This window comes from Canis aureus, chromosome 24, assembly GCF_053574225.1.
Source record: "Canis aureus isolate CA01 chromosome 24, VMU_Caureus_v.1.0, whole genome shotgun sequence".
Taxonomy (NCBI): Eukaryota; Metazoa; Chordata; class Mammalia; order Carnivora; family Canidae; genus Canis; species Canis aureus.
Genome location: NC_135634.1, coordinates 6,816,161 through 6,832,272, shown reverse-complemented (window position 1 = coordinate 6,832,272; position 16,112 = coordinate 6,816,161). Strand labels below are relative to the sequence as shown.

Below are 16,112 nucleotides of genomic sequence, written 5' to 3'. Positions count from 1 at the left end.
TAGAACTCATACAGCAGTTTGGTAGTGTGGCAGGATACAAAATCAATGCCCAGAAATCAGTGGCATTTCTATACACTAACAATGACACCAAAGAAAGAGAAATTAAGGAGTCAATCCCACTTACAATTTCACCCAAAAGCATAAGATACCTAGGAATAAACCTAACCAAAGAGGTAAAGGATCCATATGCTAAAAACTACAGAACAGTTCTGAAAGAAACTGAGGAAGACATAAAGATGGAAAAATCTTCCATGCTCATGGATTGGAAGAATTAATATTGTAAAAATGTCAATGCTACCCAGGACAATTTACACGTTCAATGCAATCCCTATCAAAATACCATGGACTTTCTTCAGAGAGTGGGAACAAATCATCTTAAGATTTGTGTGGAATCAGAAAAGACCCCGAATAGCCAGGGGAATTTTAAAAAAGAAAACCATATCTGGGGGCATCACAATGCCAGATTTCAGGTTGTACTACAAAGCTGTGATCATCAAGACAGTGTGGTACTGGCACAAAAACAGACACATAGATCAATGGAACGGAAGAGAGAACCCAGAAATGGGCCCTCTACTCTATGGTCAACTGATATTCAACAAAGCAGGAAAGACTATCCACTGGAAAAAGGACAGTCTCCAATAAATGGTGCTGGGAAGATTGGACATCCACATGCAGAAGAATGAAACTAGACCACTCTCTTACACCAGACACAAAGATAAACTCAAAATGGCAGAAAGATCTAAATGTGAGACAAGAATCCATCAAAATCCTACAGGAGAACACAGGCAACACCCTTTTGAACTTGGCCACAGCAACTTTTTGCAAGTTACATCTATGAAGGCAAGGGAGACAAAAGCAAAAATGAATTATTGGGACTTAATCAAGATAAAAAGCTTCTGCACAGCAAAATAAACAGTCAACAAAACTACAAGACAACCTACAGAATGGGAGAAGATATTTACAAATGACATATCAGATAAAGGGCTGGTATCCAAGATCTATAAAGAACTTAATAAACTCAACAGCAAAGAAACAATCCAATCATGAAATGGGCAGAAGACATGAACAGACATTTCACCAAAGAAGACATACACATGGCCCAGAAACACATGAGAAAATGCTCCGCATCACTTGCCGTCAGGGAAATACAAATCAAAACCACAAGGAGATACCACCTCACACCAGTGAGAATGGTGACAATTAACAAGACAGGAAACAACCAATGTTGGAGAGGATGTGGGGAAAGGGGGACCCTCTTGCACTTTTGGTGGGAATGAGAACTGGTGCAGCCACTCTGGAAAACTGTGTGGAGGTTCCTCAAAGAGTTAAAAATAGAACTGCTCTATGACCCAGCAATTGCACTGCTGGGGATTTACCCCAAAGATTCAGATGCAATGAAACGCCGGGACACCTGCACCCCGATGTTTCTAGCAGCAATGTCCACAATAGCCAAACTGTGGAAGGAACCTCAGTGTCCATCGAAAGATGAATGGATAAAGCAGCTGTGGTCTCTGTATACAATGGAATATTACTCAGCCATTAGAAACGACAAATACCCACCATTTGCTTCAGCGTGGATGGAACTGGAGGGTATTATGCTGAGTGAAGTAAGTCAATCGGAGAAGGACAAACATTACATGGTCTCATTCATTTGGGGAATATAACGAATAGTGAAAGGGATTATAGGGAAAGGAAAGAAAATGAGTGGGAAATATCAGTGAGGGTAACAGAACATTAGAGACTCCTAACTCTGGGAAATGAGCAAGAGGTAGTGGAAGGGAGGTGGGCGGGGGGATGGGGTGACTGGGTAATGGGCACTGAGGTGGGCCCTTGATGGGATGACCACTGGGTGTTATTCTATATGTTGGCAAATTGAACTCCAATTAAAAAAATTTTAAAAATAAATAAAAGCTGTAATTGGGATTAGTTTCCACCACCTTATTTAGTGCTTTCAATTTACCATATTTTTTGTTTTCTTACCTTTTCTGCCTTCTATCAATTATGTTTTCTTTAATCCTTTTTTACTTTCTCATGGCTTAGAAATTATATAATCTATTTACGAAAGATTACCTTTAAACTTTTAGTTTGCATACTTGACCTAACAAAATATAAATTGGATCATTCTCTTCCTCCAGAACATACCTTTTCCTCTGTCTTACACACTATTTTATTGGTATCTTAACACCTTGCTTCTTTTTTCTCTCAGATTAATAACTATAGATAATAATTTGTACTGCCAATGCTTACACCAATTTATTTACTCATTGTTGGTTCTTATCTAGAAGTCCTTTCTCTGGATTCAATTGTTTTCTTCATGAAGTCCATTCTTTAGTAGTTCATTTCTGATCCTCTTGACATTACAGCCTAATTCTTTGTTGCCAATACCAGCATCATCACCCAAAGTAGCTACTCCTTCAACTCATGAACTTATGGTTCTGGTTTCCCAATCCATCTCTGATCTTGGCAACTGGAGAATTTCATTTCTGTCTTGCAATCTCAGCCATGCTTTTAAAATAATGTTTTTATATTACTTTCTGCATTTCGAGGTATTAATAATTGAGGTCTAGTTTGATGTGATCAGAAGTCATTGCTCATATATTGTGTAATAGCTGGTAGGCCACAGCTGTCAGAGATGTAAAGATGGAAATAAAATAGTTTGGCCCCCAAGGAGCTTATGATCTAACAGAGATAGTGATGAATCAGATATGTGCACTAAAGTTTTGTAGATCCTACACATGCTGTAATTAAGAGATCCCATACTAGATTGAGCTTCTTAATAAATATGTTGTCTTAATTATCTTCCAATCCCAGTATCCAGGAAAGTATTAGCAGATAGAAGGTGCCCAATCAGCATTTGTTGCCTTAATATATGAGTGAATTATACAAATCCACCAATCTTTACACCGTTGCTTATTCCCACTTTATGAAATAAAATACAATTTATGAAAAGATGTTTATCACTTTCTAATGACAAATGAAATTTTTATAAAGGTTTTATTTGAAAGCTGTTTAATTTTTTTTTGTACTACTAATAATTGAGTCCTCACTCTGTATCAGGCATTAGACTCTGAACTTTCCAAGTATTAGCTTATTTGAACCTGAAAATAACCCTATAAGGTAGAGTTTTGTGGCAAAGCCTGGGTTGCACATTTGAAGCTATATTGTAAACTAATTTAAATTAGTCTGACTATAGCTTTTTCTCTTCAGTACTATGTATGTACACACTTATCAGACTACAATTTAAGCAGTAATTTCCAACTAGTAATTATCCTTGTTTTTACTACTATGGTCTATGTTTGTAGAATTTAGCCCATTTACAATTTGATTACTGTCTTACTGATTGATTAATTGCCACTGGACTAGAAGACTTACCTCATTTCCAATGACTATACACAAGACTGATTTTACTGCCGCTATGTTGCTCTTAAAGTGCACAGCTAAATCTCACTTAGATCTGTGACCTATCTCTCATCCATAGCTTCTTTTTCCAATTACCTTGTAGCTAGGAATGGCACAGGCACCTACTGCAATTAGCAATCCCAAGCACTAACAAAAAAAAAATCAAACCCTTAATAATAATCTAGAATTCTAGAATTTAGCCAGGAACCAAATTTTAGTATGTTGCTTGGTAGAATCTGTTTTCAAGAATTGGGCCTGTATTAGCCAATACATTTTCATGTCACCTTCATTATTCTCCATGGGTTCTGAAAATAATTATTAATAGTTGTTGTGGAATTCTGTCTGAAGTTAATTTCAGTACCCAAATAAATCATTTTTCAATCATCAAAAATGTTGAAATTGTTCCAAGAGGCTAGACGTCACTTTATTCTCATGACCTTAAATGTCCTTTACTGATAATTGTTCTGTGTTTCTCAGCTTGAATTTTGTCTCTTTGGCAGAGAAAATGGAAACAAAATAAGAGTTGAAGTTGTACAAAGGCATGATCTATGGTTGCCATCCTCATAGTAATAGTATTTTATGTTCACTCAGCAAATATTTATCCAGCACCCAATATGTTCCAAGCAATATTCCAGGAGCCACAGATAGAATTGTAGACAAAATGGACACAAATTCCAGATTTCATGGTACTTACACTGTGATGGTATGTAACATGAATGATCTTTTGCTACTCTGAACTCTCTGGGACCCCAGCAAACCTTTCCAGTCCATTCCCACCTGCTCCTGCCACCTCTATCACTACCACCAGCAGACACACAGACACAGACACACATGATCCTAAGACTCATCAGACTGCAGACTGTCAATGGTTTTGGATCCAATCATGCATTTTCCTGCCTCTATGCCTTTACTGTGGGCATCACTTCTACTAGAAGGGCCTTCAACTTCAGTACTACCACTAATGCAAACCTGTTCATTATCTTTACCTCCAGGCCATCTTTATTCATCCTAATGATGAAGGATACTTGGAAGAAAGACTGGCAAGGACAAGGGGCTGCCCAACCCTAAGAGGAAACCACCCTTAAAAGGATTTTATACCACCCTGGAAGGAACCATCCACCCTTCCCCAGGTGATAGGTAGATGCTGAAAATCTGATTGGATGACAGGTGCATGGAGAGTTAATCAGACTAAAACAGCCCATAAAACCCCCTAGACTTAGAAACTCTAGTGGCAACCCTCTCGGGTCCCTTCCCTCTTTGGGAGCTTTGTACTTCTTCATTCTTCAAAGTGGTGTGACCAAGAACTCCAGAAAATAAAGGAAAAGAAATCCTGTAACACTAATATAGGTCTTCCTTCATGCTATCTCATTATACTTTGGATGATAGTGATAGCATCTTTCATAATCAGCCTGGCATTGTGGTGACTTGTGTATGGAGATATACCCCTACTCGACTGTGAGAAACAGTCAAAACCTGTGGTTAACAAACTCTTTTCCCTTTTCCATCTTCAAATACCACATGAACCCTAAACAGCACTACACACAGAATATGTTGTCAATAATACTTGGTAATTTGTACAATTATGTCATCTTCTCTGTTGTATAACTTAATTTTTATTTATTTTTCAGTTATTTATTTATTTATTCAAAAGATGTAGTTAGTACCTACTAGATGCCAATCATTCTCTCAAGAAACTGGGGATACATGAGTGAGAAAACCAGACAATAGTATTTTTAATCTCATTTTGGAATTATTTAAGTTAGAGTCCATGAAAAATCACCTGTCAGTAAGGACTAACAAGGGACTGGGGCATATCATTAAAGTGGCAGGGTTTCTTATGGAGATTGTTAAGTGTAGTGGACTTTCTGTCTTGAGGTATCTGAATGAACTCTTCCCTGGAGGCAGGGGGATGGAGGGTTTCATTTCATAATGTTCCCCCCTTCAGGTCTTTGGTTTTGTGAATTAATATGCATAAGGGCAAACAACCCAGTGAGTCTATTCTCCCCTCAGCCTTAGTTATTCATTCGAACAATGATGCCAGTGAAAGGTTTCTATAACAATCATTACTTGTGGGAATTATAGTAGGTTTAAGACTTCCATTGGCCCTTTAGATCTCATCTAAAGTAATCTATTTTTCTCGGAGCTGAAAGAGTTTAACAACCTGGAAAGGTCAATTCTCTAAAAAGGATCTCAACAATATCTGGATTGCCAGCATTTTGTGAGAAGGGAAGATACAAGACGATTTTATAAGGAAAAAAAAAATCCTTGAATAGCAGAAAATTCAGATTATCCTTTTAGACCCCCCAGAATAGTTCCCTGAGAATGTCAGAAGGCTTGGCCAAACTGTAAATGTACAAAACAGACCATAGGAAAGCCTGAGATCATAAAATGGTCACTCCTAAAAAAACCCTGCTGGGAAAGTGGTGGTTGGGTTTTCGGTAGCCCCTGCTAAGTAGAATCTTTAATGCTTTTAAAACCTTTGGTGCTAAGATATCATAAAGATGAAGAGAGGCTGAATCACCAAATAAAGGACTCGATATTTAAGTTCTTCTTTATGCATCAACAACCAAGTTCATATGCCCTCTGCTGTCTTGTCCTCCCTCTTTCCCTCCCTCTCCACTTATTTGCCTCCTCCAACCCCAGGCAGGGGTGCCTAGGACTGGGTCTCCAGAGAGCCCTTTCTTAGGCTGACTTGACCATCTGTAATAATTACAGTCCTAGAGTTTCACCATTCATACTTCTGTACCCTCTCTAGAGCCCTAGTGTTATTTTTCCAACTGCATGACTTCAAATGGCCTTTATTTCACCGTTGCCAAAGTCAGAGGAATTAGCTGCTTTTGACCAATGCTTTTTGCCAGGCAGACGCCTAACTGAAAGGTTGAACAGAATGATCTTTCTGTCATTATCACTCAGAATCCTGAAAGTCAGTCCTGACTGGGAAAAGAAATACAAATATGAGTTAATAAAACTGTGTTTATCTGAGCTGCTGAAGAGTAAGTGCACAATTGAAGAAACTCTAGCATTCCCCAGATTCCAGAAAGACCAGTTCTTCCCCAGCTGCTTAAGGATCTACCCTGCTCCATCTCAGACATGCATTTGGGATGTGGAAACACCTTTTCACCTCTACATCAAGCACAGACTGTCATTCTCCCAGAAGATTGAGCAGCTAGAAGGTCAAAGCCATCCCAGAACAAAATATTCCACTCAAGTTTCTATCTTTATCTGGGCCATTGGGCAGTCAGCCCAGCCGTGAAAGAAATGTAGCTGCCCTGGGATGAGGCAAGGAATTCCATCAAAAAGGATTATAGGAGAAATGAACTATGGGGGAGATATTGTGTTTAGGGCCCCTGGCTGAAGGAAGAATAAGATCTGCAATGAGAAGAGGGGCCACTCCCAGAAGCCCTCAGGCTTTCATTTATTTTAATAGGATTTCAGTGGAGCCGGGCCTTAGTCTTGGGTTGGTTTGTCACTTATGATAACCCATTCTTCACCATATATTCAAATATTTCCCTTAGATTCATTGACATTTGGGGAACATGATTTTATACTCCTTTCACTTAACACTTATTCAAGGCTTATAGTGCAACAGGCACTATCTACTCTGGACTTTAAGTTTTTCCTTGAAATCAGACAGGCAGGGACCTATCTCACAAGGAGCTTTGCATTTTTGTTGGGGAACATTGAAAAGAAGCAAAGAAACAAAGATATTAACAAGGTGATCTCATATTTTTCATGGATAAAGAAAATAACATAGAGCTAGGTGATAGAGTGGAATAAATGTGACAATTTTTTTGTTTGTACTTGTTTTTATTGTTTTGTTTTTTTCTTTAGAGATGAGAGATAAGGACAGGTTCTGCTAAGATGACTTTGAACTTGGATGTCAACAGTAGGAGCAGCCAGCAAAGACATCCTGGGTAAAAGACTGTAATGGAGGATGCAAGAAGTAGAATATCTAAAGATTTTTTTTTTTTTTATTTTTTTATTCATTCATGAGAGAGAGAGAGAGGCAGAGACACAGGCAGAGGGAGAAGCAGGCATCATACAGAGAGCCTGATGTGGGACTCGATCCAGGGTCTCCAGGATCATGCCCTGGGCTGCAGGCGGCGCCAAACTGCTGCGCCACCGGGGCTGCCCAGAAGTAGAATATCTAAAAATGGAGCTAGAACTTGGAATTTAAATACAAAGAAAAAATAGACTTATGAAAATGGACAGAAAACCTTAACATTTCATAAAAATGGCCACTCTAAAAAGGTAGAATATGTAAGAAATTAAATATTTCAAATCTAAAATTTTACAGATATAAAGTCCATGATTTTCATATATATTATGAAATAATAATAATAATATAATATTATTATTATTACATCTCATATGCACATATATCTCAAAACCCATTTTGCCAAAAATTATGTGTTTTTAAAAATAAAATTAATTATATTTCATAGCTCACTTCTGTTTTCATATTAAAAATATCATAACAACAAAGAGACACTAGTCACCAAATTTAAAAACCTGAGATGATCTTGCCTATACCAGGATACTGGCTTTAAGAGTAAACCTCCAGATGTCAGTGGATCTTTACAGAGGCAAATGCAACCTTAATCCTGAAGGAGTTCAAATTTTGTCAGGATGTTTGCATTCTCATAAAAAGATATCAGGGCAGCCCAGGTGGCTCAGCAGTTTAGTGCCACCTCCTCCTGGAGCCCAGGTGGCTCAGCAGTTTAGTGCCACCTCCTCCTGGAGACCCGAGATCAAGTCCCACATCAGGCTCCCTGCATAGAGCCTGCTTCTCCTTCTGCCTGTGTCTCTGCCTCTCTCTGTGTGTGTGTCTCTCATGAATAAATAAATAAAATCTTAAAAAACAAATAAAAATAAAAAGATATCATTAAAGGGGAGCCTCGGTAGCTCAGTCAGTTAAGGGTACAATTCCTAATCTCAGCTCAGGTTGTGAGTTCAAGCCCCTCATTGGGCTCCATCCTGGGCGTGGAACCATCATTAAAAAAAAAAAAAAAAGCAAGACATGATGGCTATAAGTGATGTAAGTGAGACATAAATGAAGTTTACTGAAAGCATCAGGATATGGTGATTCATTCCAAAAGAATTTGACAAAGGCATAAAAAAGGTATTTAATGGGGTACTATTCAAAGCCCATGGAGAATGATCTCATTGAAAACTGCAAATCTATTGCTCTGGTAAAACACGAGGAGAAATGACCACAATTATTTCTAAAGGAACTTTGGATGCTCTGATTCTTTTTTTTTTTTTTTTTTTTTTTAAGATTTTATTTATTCATGAGAGACATAGAGAGAGAGAGGCAGAGACACAGGCAGAGGGAAAAGCAGGCTCCTCACAAGTACCCTGATGTGGGTCTCAATCCCAGGACAGGGATCATGCCCTGAGCCAAAGGCAGACGCTCAACCACTGAGCCATTCAGGTGTCCCTGGATGCTCTGATTCTAAAAATATATCTATTAAATTTTTTTCTATTTGACATTTAAAGATGGATTTTAAAATCTTATTTGTAAAATAAGCACAAATAACAAAGTTGATTTTTATTGTACATATTCTTTCTTTTATTCAATGTATATTTATTGAGAGTCTTCTTGGTATTTGGTAATATAAAAGAAGGAAAGAAGGATATCACTTTTCTTTAATTTGCTTCTGGTGTATCTGGGAAGACAGAGCAAATGTTGTAAATGCAGAACTTGTAAAACAAAACACTGTGAGTCAGTGACAAAATGAATGATATACATCAATGTTCACTCCAAGTTTTCACATGAGACTAAGTGTGAAGTTTAATCAATGGCAGCTTATCCAGTTAATTTGACACCAATTTGGGATGCCTGGATGGCTCAGTGGTTGAGCGTCTGCCTTTGGCTCAGGTCGTGATCCTGAGGTCCTGGGATTGAGTCCACATCGGGATCCCTGCATGGAGCCTGCTTCTCCCTCTGCCTCTGTCTCTGCCTCTCTCTCTCTATGTCTCTCATGAATAAATAAATAAAATCTAAAATAATAATAACAATTTGACACCAATTTAATGAGATGCATAATATTTTTCTACATGACAAAGCATAAATACTAAGTAACCACGTAAATGACTGCTCTCTAAATTTTTTAAATATAAGCAAATAAAACTTTTTAAATCACTTTTCTGTTCTAACTTTTTAAAGTCTTCGACATCTGTAGTCAGTGTTGACAACTCCCTGATAGTTCGCTTGGCCACACAGACACACTGAAAAACTCATGTGCTCTAGATTATAAGTCAAATTGTACTACCAACATTGAAGGAACTCTTCTCTATGAGTTCTTTTTTCACCTGACCTTAGGACGCAGTTTGCTCTTGAATTCCCTGCACCTGTACCCCAACACCAGAGCTAGCACCATTCTCTCAGACCCTTGCCCTGCTGTTGAAGTGGTACAGATGGTAGCCACTTCCCTGTGCAGGAAAGCTGGATCAGAGCAGACTTGAGCCTCAGTGATGTGGGCTCCAACCTACTGCTGAGCTTGGATGAAGCCAGGACTACCTAAGCACAAACAATGCAGTCTTCAGCAGCTGAAGATGCTGACGAGGCTATGGAACCAAATTTACCAGCCCTGGGGAGAGGCTAAAAGAGGCATGACCTCTGTGTTAGTGTGCTAGGGCTGCCATCACCAAATGCCAGAGACTGGGGGGGCTTAGACAACAGAAATTTATGTTTCATAGTTCTGGAGTCTGGGAGTCTAACATGCAGCTCCAGCAGGGTTTGGATTCTGGTGAGAGTTCTGTCCCTGGCTTACAGATAGCCGCCTTTCATTGCAGTCCCCACATGGTCTTTCCTCTGAGCACAGCTAAGAGAAAGAGGAAAAGAGAGAGAGAGAATAGCCATCAACTCTATTGGATTAGATCCTCTTCCCTTTATGGTCTTGTTTAATTACCTCCTAAAGTCCCATCTCCAAATACAGTCATATTGAGGATTAGGGCTTCAACATAAAAATTTTGGGAAGACACAATTCAGTCCTTGGCTGGCTTATATTTCAGGGAAAATACATTCCCCCTTTTGCTTTACTCTCCTGCACTACTGCCCATCCTTCTCTCCACACCATCCATGCTCTGTGTGCCTGAGACTCTGCTTAAAAACTGTACCTGGTCAATGTTATAAATCGGTATGAATGAGCTGAAATCTAATTCCTCCAGGTTTTACTAGGGAAGAAAAGAATACATCAGAAATTGGGGTATCTGAACTGAAATAGATACCTCTAAGTCATGAAAAATATAAAAAGATTACGTTAGGGTTTTTGAAGACAATTTTCTGTATTTCACACCAAATTGCAGTACCCACCTGTTTTACACCTGCCATGGATAAACATTGAAACAGTGGAGCAACAATATCAAAATGATCTGGATTGGGGTGCCTGGGTGGTTCAGTTGGTTGAGTTGGTTGACTCTTAATTTAGGCTCAAATCATGATATCATGGGTCATAGGATCAAGTCTTGCATGGGGCTCTGGGATCAATGGGGAGTCTGCTTCTCTCCTTACCTTCTCCCTCTGCCTCTCTGCTCTCTCTAACATAAATAAATCTTTTTTTTTTTTTTTTTTTTAAGGAGGGTCTGAATTGCTGGGTACTCCCATGGAGGGCAAGCAGCCTGGAGAGGAAATATCCTACCAGCAGCAACATTTTCATGAGCTTTACAGGTTAAACCACAGAAATTAGAGGTAAATTTTGTTACGAACCAAAAAAATTTCTAATTGTTTGCTATTACAAGTTAGCTTAGCCTATCCTGATTAATACAGGGACTAGAAGACTCAGTAGGATGATACATTTCTTTCTTTTTTTTAATTTTTATTTATTTATGATAGTCATAGAGAGAGAGAGAGAGGCAAAGACACAGGCAGAGGGAGAAGCAGGCTCCATGCACCGGGAGCCCGACATGGGATTCGATCCCGGGTCTCCAGGATCACGCCCTGGGCCAAAGGCAGGTGCCAAACCGCTGCGCCACCCAGGGATCCGGATGATGCATTTCTGATAAGAATGTAATAAGGGAAAAAATCTAATTTGGGAGAGACTATTTTATGTTTCAGTACAAAAATATCAGATTCCATGAAAAAGGAAGAGAAAAACCGTAAAGGAAAATGACATAATATATAAAGATAACAGGATGAGAAAAACCAGGGACATGTTGAGATAAGAAAGGATTCTAATAAAATTTAAATTAGATACTGGAATTAAAATTCAACATGCTCTCCCACAAAGTAGGGGGATAATGAACCAAGAGGCAAATAAATGAACAAAAAGAAAGAGAACATGGTAAATGTGAAAATCAAAGAATAGAGAATCAATGAACAGAATGAATAAACAGAGACATAACTGAAGAAAATGTGTCTCAGTCAAAACTTTTTAAAAAGTAAGTTCCCAAATCAAAAGAATTTGCCAATTGATGATGCATTTAGATAAATCTCAAAATATTCTAAGTAAAAGGATTTTTAAAGTACCATAGCATTGACCTGTTTCCAAACTGTGCTTTGGCTAGAAATGAGGAACCAAAATATTTACTGCTAAAAGGCCTGTAAATCTATCAGAAAGGGTCCTTTCATATGTATTTCTCCATCTTTCCTAGTAACTAATCAACACAACTGAACAGTTTTCACTCTAGAGTTCTTTCCTTTGGTCTGACTTGGCAGAGAATTGATGACAAGGTGGAACACCTGACCTATGCACTGACAGAAATGTAGTTCCTTCTCTGCCTCCTCACTTCTCCATCTCCCACTCTATTCCTAGCACTTCCTCCTTTCTACCTAGATGTCCTTCTTTTTTTAGTATAGGGTATCTGGCCTCAATTTTGTAATTACTTTATGGTGTATCATTATTTCTCATTGCATATCATTATTTTTTCATTGTAATCAATAGAATCATCCAGAAGACTTATCTCCCAGGAAATAGGAGAACTTTCCTGGGTGTTCAGCTTTCTTCTTGGGACAGTTTATCATTGTGTGATGTAATGTTGGGTCTCCTTATACATGGTTATTATGTGTGACCATCATTCTCCATCAGTTCTTCCTTTACCTAGGAAGGTATGGTTTCTATACTTTTCTGGACCTCTGGTTTATTCCCAGTGCTTTTCACCCATCTTTCATTATTTATAAGCTAGGAAAAATATCTGTACTGTATAGGGAAGTTTATGCATAAGAGATAAAACAGACGTATGATACATGTGGACAAAATTATGCAAATGGTAAAAAATTAAATGGGCCTCAGAGCTCTCATTGGCCATATGAAATGCTAGCTGGTAATAGAGCAATATATGTGAAACCACTGAGAGGAAAATGTCATGAGCCAAGACTCTTATGTTCAGCCAAATTACTCATGTGCAAAAAAGCAAATAGTCCCTGTCATATAACTTTTTAAGAAAAACTTTTTAATATAATTCATTTGACCAAAAAAATGTTCAAAAAATTAAGAACCTCCAAATAGAAATGTCATATAGGCTATAAACTAGTTAAACAAAGTTTAGTCTCCATAACTTTTGTAAAAATGGTTAGTTATAAAGCAAAATGTAAATATAAAAATTTTTCCTGAGTAAAATATGTGGTACAGAATTTAATCTTAGGTTCAATACCCAGATTAGGTTAGCAAAGACCAGGCAATTGCTGGGGTAGAGACAGAATAACTGACCACACATTTTTTTCATTTTACACATGGGAACCCAAAAGATACCATTTTCTTGATTTTACATAATCAGAAAAATATAAGGGTGCACTGTTGTACTGTTTACTTATTTATTTTTGCTCATTAGTGATAAGATTTAAAAGACTGACTTATTGCATATTGAAACTTAGAACAGAAATGATAGGTAAAGGAATTTTTATTTGAAACTACATTCTTCTGACCTCTGGGTATTTCCCATCTCTCCCTCATCTTTTTGATGACCCCATCCCTATCTCAGAACTACTTCTTCCTCCTGAATCTTTCAGCTTCCATTATATACCCACAGAATCAGCTTCACTCTGTGCTTTTTTCTTCATCATTTACCTGGGAAAATAACTTTTCTGCCGACACAGCCCTTCCTCTCCCCTAAGCTTCTTGGTTGACAATCTTCCTCATATTGCATGTATTAACAGGTTGTCTACCTGTCCTTCTAGAATAAAAGGCACACAGCACCCAGCGAAATTGCCCATTTCTCCCAGGCACTTAATACAGAGCAGTAATAAGCAATACTCCACTCACCTGTTTCTGCACCTGTTTCCTATTTCTCCCAAGCTGCTCTGATCTTTCTCTAGCTCCTGATATAACATATCCTTAGAAGGGATCCTTCCAACAATTAATGCTCCCCATCCTGCCTCCTCACACTAATAAAAGCAAAAAACAGAATAATGCTAACAGTGAACAACAACAGCCAAAGGAAACCCAAAGTAGCATGCTGGTCATATTTTCTATCTGGATTATAGTGTCTATTTGCCTAGACCATTATTTCTCCCAGGCCTAATGCCTAGAGGTATGTGCTAATTTGCCAAGCTGCTTTAATATTTAGTGAGGAGCCACAGCCGACCAATAATTTTTAATAGCTTGTCCTCTATTGATTTCAACCCACACATTAAAGAGCCTAATAAAAATTTTAAAAGGATAGGTGAAGGGACATAAGGACAACAGAAAGTTAATAGCCTTGTCCACCTTCATTTGAAGAGAACAAGAGGATTATTTCAACTTCTATGCAGTTTGTATATTAAGACAATTGCTGCTTGCAAACATCTTTCAGCAATGTTTTTTTTTTTTTTTTTTAAGATGAGCTTACATAATACATAAGTTCTTTAACTGACATGGTTGTATTCCTCAGCAAACTCTAAAATAAGTAATTTCTGATGAGGAATAGATGGGCTTGTTTTATAAATCTGAAACCCTTGTGGGCATAGCAATGAAATTTAAAATGAAAAATAATTCCCAACAAATGAATGACACTTTTGGTGTTGACTTCACCACCATCACCACAGCCACCACTACCATCACCCCAACTATCTGATTCAACATGGGGCTGCAACAGGTAAAGCAAAAGCCTTAAAACTCAAGGAATGTATTTGCAGTTCTTGAAGCTCCAGGCCTGAGACTTCAAGACAAGGTCTATGCTCATCTCTGGTATTGACTTGGGAAAAAGTAACTGAGGTAGCGAATACTCATCATTTTGGAAAGAAAGGATTCACTCTGAAGCAGCCTTCTAATTTAGTACAGGAAACAAGTACCATATTTCTTTTGGATTATAGATAGGGAGTCTTCCTCTGAGATGGACATAGATTTAAATCCTCCCTCAAGCAAGAAGCTCTCCATGAAATCCCCACAATCAAGGACAGGCCCTGTCCTTCAAAAACCATAAGCTTAAGCCTCAGGGATCAAGCAAAAGCCCTGAAGACAGTTGGCTCAAAGTTTAAATCAAAGTTCTTCTACAACTGCCACTGGGCAAGTTATTTAAAACCACTCTTTGTATTTTTTTCTTAACTAAAAAATAGATTTAATAGATTATATGTAAAAGTAAAGATAGTATATTAAGTCACTTTGGACATAGTAGAAACATTTTATTACATCATGTGCTATGTGCTAAATTAGTGCTTTACACAGAAAAGTCTCAATGATTTTAGAGGGAAGTAGTCACTACAGCTTGGGAAGGAAAAGGAAAGACTCATAAGTACAGTGACCATATCATTTCTCTGCCAAAATGGGACACGTTTGAATGACAAAGAGGGAGACAAGAGACATGAACTGTGCATGTTCCAGACCATCCGAGAGGTATGGTCAGCAGACATTTGATTTAAGTTTGAAGAGAGAATGGAAATGAAATGCCAGGAATACCGTGAGATGCAAAGGCTTCATGCCATGTAGGGTTTTTATGAACTGTAGCTAAAGAAGCCTGATCAGGGTGGCTCAGTTTGTTAAGTGTCCAGCTCTTGGTTTCCACTCACATCATGATCTCATGGTCATGAGATTGAGTCCCACATCAGGCTCCACAGTGGGTGTGGAGACTGCCTAAGCGTCTCACTCCCCTGCCCCTCCCCCACTCGCTCTCTCTTTCTTAAAAAAGAAAAAAAAAGAAGCCTGGTCAGTCCTTATTAAAGAATTCTTTTGAAAGCATAGTGTATGATAAGGATAGAGGTAGACAGAAGAAGGATTTAAGTGGCAAAATATTTTAAATGCTAAAATAACAACTTTGCTATTATCTCTTTGAACATAAAGAGCCATCGGAAGTATTGGTGGAGAATAGCAAAATGCAAAAATAGTATATTCAGGTCAATTTAGAAGAATGCCTAAAGCAAGAAATATTCAGAAGAAAATTTGAGAGAGTCATAACTAATTATGAAGAAATAAGAGGAAACTGAACAGGATTTCATGAGTTGAAAGCTATTTGATAGAAAGAAAAAGCCAACACTGGTGATAAAAACTGATGACACATTATGTGTCACATAATTTTTAGAAGTATCTCAACATGAAGAATAAAATACAGAAGAGATTTCATCCTTGCTAATTTGTATTCACTGAGAAGTTCTCAGCAGGTGATAGTATCATCTTAGATGAAGATGCTTTACAAGATGCATCCCTGGGACCTTGACTTTGTAATTTACATTGAACAACCATTGGAGAAGTAAGCTAATCCTGGACTTAGGCCTAAGAGTCCAGTTGGTCAAGTGATCTAAGACCATATATCAAGGCCATGAAAAGCTACATAAGAAAGAGAAAAGTCAAGCTTAATTATGG

General features: G+C 38.1%; 1 long non-coding RNA gene across 1 annotated transcript in view; it reads right to left on the bottom strand.

The window, feature by feature from the left end:
* LOC144296426 (uncharacterized) overlaps positions 1 to 16,112 on the bottom strand; it is an 85,317-nt gene that overhangs the window by 16,729 nt on the left and 52,476 nt on the right. The window lies entirely within an intron of this gene.